Genomic DNA, 4,423 nt, shown 5'->3' with positions numbered 1-4,423 from the left:
GAAGGTCTTATGGAGTGCTTGAGCTCCTCAATGTCTCTTCCTTGTCTTTGTTGCTCCTCTCTCATGATTCTTTGATCTTCTCTAATTTCATGGAGGAGGATGGAATGTTCTTGGTGCTCCACCCTTAGTTGTCCCATGTTGGAACTCAATTCTCCTAGGGAGGTGTTGATTTGCTCCCAATAGTTTTGTGGAGGAAAGTGCATCCCTTGAGGTATCTCAGGGATTTCATGATGAGTGGGGTCTCTTGTTTGCTCCATCCTTTTCTTAGTGATGGGCTTATCCTCATCAATGAGGATGTCTCCTTCTATGTCCACTCCAACTGAATAACAGAGGTGACAAATAAGATGAGGAAAGGCTAACCTTGCCAAGGTAGAGGACTTGTCCGCCACCTTATAGAGTTCTTGGGCTATAACCTCATGAACTTCCACTTCCTCTCCAATCATGATGCTATGAATCATGATGGCCCGGTCTAGAGTAACTTCGGACCGGTTGCTAGTGGGAATGATTGAGCGTTGGATAAACTCCAACCATCCCCTAGCCACGGGCTTGAGGTCATGCCTTCTTAGTTGAACCGGCTTCCCTCTTGAATCTCTCTTCCATTGGGCGCCCTCTTCACAAATGTAAGTGAGGACTTGGTCCAACCTTTGATCAAAGTTGACCCTTCTAGTGTAAGGGTGTTCATCTCCTTGCATCATGGGCAAGTTGAATGCCTACCTTACTTTTTCTGGACTAAAATCTAAGTATTTCCCCCGAACCATTGTAAGCCAATTCTTTGGATCCGGGTTCACACTTTTATCATGGTTCTTGGTGATCCATGCATTGGCATAGAACTCTTGAACCATTAAGATTCTGACTTGTTGAATGGGGTTGGTAAGAACTTCCCAACCTCTTCTTCGAATCTCATGTCGGATCTCCGGATATTCACTCTTTTTGAGTTTGAAAGGGACCTCAGGGATCACCTTCTTCAAGGCCATAACTTCATAGAAATGGTCTTGATGCACCCTTGAGATGAATCTCTCCATCTCCCATGACTCGGAGGTGGAAGCTTTTGCCTTCCCTTTCCTCTGTCTAGAGGTTTCTCCGGCCTTGGATGCCATAAGTGGTTATGGAAAAACAAAAAGCAATGCTTTTACCACACCAAACTTAAAAAGTTTGCTCGTCCTCGAGCAAAAGAAGAAAGAAGAGAGTAGAAGAAGAAGAAATGGAGGAGAGAAAGATGGCTTTGTGGTTCGGCCAAAAAGGGAAGAAGTAGTGTTTAGGGTGTGTGAAAATGAAGGAGTGAAGATGGGTTTATATAGGGGTGAAGAAGAGAGGGGTAGGGGTTCGGCCATTATGGGTGGGTTTGGGAGGGAAAGTGGTTTGAATTTGAATGGTGAGGTAGGTGGGGTTTTATGAAGGATGGATGTGAGTGGTGAAGAGAATAGTGGGATTTGATAGGTGAGGGGTTTTTGGGAAAGAGGTGTTGAGGTGATTGGTGAATGGGTGAAGAAGAGAGAGGGTGGTGGGGTAGGTGGGGATCCTTGGGGTCCACAGATCCTGAGGTGTTAAGGAAAAGTCATCCCTGCACCAAGTGGCGTGCAAAAATGCACTTTGTGCCAATTCTGGCGTTAAACGCCGGGCTGGTGCCCATTTCTGGCGTTTAACGCCAGCTTCTTGCCCTTTTCTGGCGTTTAACGCCAGTCTGGTGCCCCTTTCTGGCGTTAAACGCCTAGAATGGTGCCAGACTGGGCGTTAAACGCCCAACTGCTATCCTTACTAGCGTTTAAACGCCAGCAAGGCCTTCCTCCAGGGTGTGCTGTTTTTCTTCCTGTTTTTCATTCTGTTTTTGCTTTTTTAATTGATTTTGTGACTTCTCATGATCATCAACCTACAAAAAACATAAAATAACAAAGGGAAATAGATAAAATATAACATTGGGTTGCCTCCCAACAAGCGCTTCTTTAATGTCAGTAGCTTGACAGAGGGCTCTCATGGAGCCTCACAGATACTCAGAGCAATGTTGGAACCTCCCAACACCAAACTTAGAGTTTGAATGCCGGGGTTCAACACCAAACTTAGAGTTTGGTTGTGGCCTCCCAACACCAAACTTAGAGTTTGACTGTGGGGGCTCTGTTTGGCTCTGATTTGAGAGAAGCTCTTCATGCTTCCTCTCCATGGTGACAGAGGGATATCCTTGAGCCTTAATCACAAAGGATTCTTCATTCACTTGAATGATCAATTCTCCTCTGTCAACATCAATCACAACCTTTGTTGTGGCTAGGAAGGGTCTGCCAAGGATGATGGATTCATCCATGCACTTCCCAGTCTCTAGGACTATGAAATTAGCAGGGATGTAATGGTCTTCAATCTTCACCAAAACATCCTCTACAAGTCCATAAGCTTGTTTTCTTGAATTGTCTGCCATCTCTAGTGAGATTCTTGCAGCTTGTACCTCAAAGATCCCTAGCTTCTCCATTACAGAGAGAGGCATGAGGTTTACACTTGACCCTAAGTCACACAGAGCCTTCTTGAAGGTCATGGTGCCTATGGCACAAGGTATTGAAAACTTCCCAGGATCTTGTCTCTTTTGAGGTAATTTTTGCCTAGACAAGTCATCCAGTTCTTTGGTGAGCAAAGGGGATTCATCCTCCCAAGTCTCATTACCAAACAACTTGTCATTTAGCTTCATGATTGCTCCAAGGTATTTAGCAACTTGCTCTTCAGTGACATACTCATCCTCTTCAGAGGAAGAATACTCATCAGAGCTCATGAATGGCAGAAGTAAATCTAATGGAATCTTTATGGTCTCATTTTGAGCCTCAGATTCCCATGGTTCCTCATTAGGGAATTCATTGGAGGTCAGTGGACGTCCATTGAGGTCTTCCTCAGTGGTGCTCACTGCCTCTTCATCCTCTCCAAATTTGGCCATGTTGATGGCCATGCACTCTTCTTTTGGATTTTCTTCTGTATTGCTTGGAAGAGTACTAGGAGGGAGTTCAGTAATTTTCTTGCTCAGCTGTCCCACTTGTGCCTCCAAGTTTCTAATGGAGCACCTTGTTTCAGTCATGAAACTTTGAGTGGTTTTGATTAGATCAGAGACCATGGTTGCTAAGTCAGAGTGGTTCTGCTTAGAATTCTCTGTCAGTTGCTGAGAAGATGATGGAAAAGGCTTGCTATTGCTAAACCTGTTTCTTCCACCATTATTATTGTTGAAACCTTGTTGAGGTCTCTGTTGATCCTTCCATGAGAGATTTGGATGATTTCTCCATGAAGAGTTATAGGTGTTTCCATAAGGTTCTCCCATGTAATTCACCTCTTCCATTGAAGGGTTCTCAGGATCATAAGCTTCTTCTTCAGATGAAGCATCCTTAGTACTGCCTGGTGCATTTTGCATTCCAGACAGACTTTGAGAAATTAAATTGACTTGCTGAGTCAATATCTTGTTCTGAGCCAATATGGCATCCTGAGTATCAATCTCAAGAACTCCTTTCTTCTGATTTGTCCCATTGTTCACAGGATTCCTTTCAGAAGTGTACATGAATTGGTTATTTGCAACCATTTCAATGAGCTCTTGAGCTTCTGTAGGCGTCTTCTTCAGATGAAGAGATCCTCCAGCAGAGCTATCCAATGACATCTTGGATAGTTCAGAGAGACCATCATAGAAAATACCTATGATGCTCCATTCAGAAAGCATGTCAGAAGGACATTTTCTGATCAATTTTTTGTATCTTTCCCAAGCTTCATAGAGGGATTCTCCTTCCTTCTGACTGAAGGTTTGGACTTCCATTCTAAGCTTACTTAATTTTTGAGGTGGAAAGAACTTTTCCAAGAAGGCATTGACTAGCTTTTCCCAAGAGTTTAGGCTGTCTTTAGGTTGTAACTCCAACCATATTCTAGCTTTGTCTCTTACAGCAAAAGGGAATAGCATAAGTCTATAGACCTTAGGGTCAACCCCATTAGTCTTGACAGTGTCACAGATTTGCAAGAACTCAGCTAAAAACTGATGAGGATCTTCCAATGGAAGTCCATAGAACTTGCAATTCTGTTACATTAGAGAAACTAATTGAGGCTTAAGCTCAAAGTTGTTTGCTCCAATGGCAGGGATAGAAATGCTTCTCCCATAGAAGTCGGGAGTAGGTGCAGTAAAGTCACCCAGCACTTTCCTTGCATTGTTGGCATTGTTGTTGTTTTCGGCTGCCATGGGTTCTTCTTCTTTGAAGATTTCTGTTAGGTCCTCTACAGAGAGTTGTGCTTTAGCTTCTCTTAGCTTTCGCTTCAAGGTCCTTTCAGGTTCAGGGTCAGCCTCAACAAGAATGCTTTTGTCTTTGCTCCTGCTCATATGAAAGAGAAGAGAACAAGAAAATGTGGAATCCTCTATGTCACAGTATAGAGATTCCTTGAGGTGTCAGAGGAATAGAAAAATAGAAGGAAGAGGTAGAAGAAT

At 43.5% G+C, this 4,423-nt stretch overlaps 1 non-coding gene across 1 annotated transcript; it reads left to right on the top strand.

Annotated features, from left to right (window-relative positions):
- The first annotated feature begins 3,667 nt into the window (after positions 1-3,667).
- On the top strand, positions 3,668-3,775 carry LOC130952056 (small nucleolar RNA R71). The gene has a single exon (XR_009074238.1). It is a non-coding gene; the product is annotated as a small nucleolar RNA R71 (small nucleolar RNA).
- The last annotated feature ends 648 nt before the right edge of the window (positions 3,776-4,423 follow it).

The sequence above is a fragment of the Arachis stenosperma genome, chromosome 9 (assembly GCF_014773155.1).
Source record: "Arachis stenosperma cultivar V10309 chromosome 9, arast.V10309.gnm1.PFL2, whole genome shotgun sequence".
Classification (NCBI taxonomy): Eukaryota; Viridiplantae; Streptophyta; class Magnoliopsida; order Fabales; family Fabaceae; genus Arachis; species Arachis stenosperma.
The sequence above is the reverse complement of the archived record's forward strand: the minus strand, read 5'-3'. Positions and strand labels throughout refer to the sequence as shown.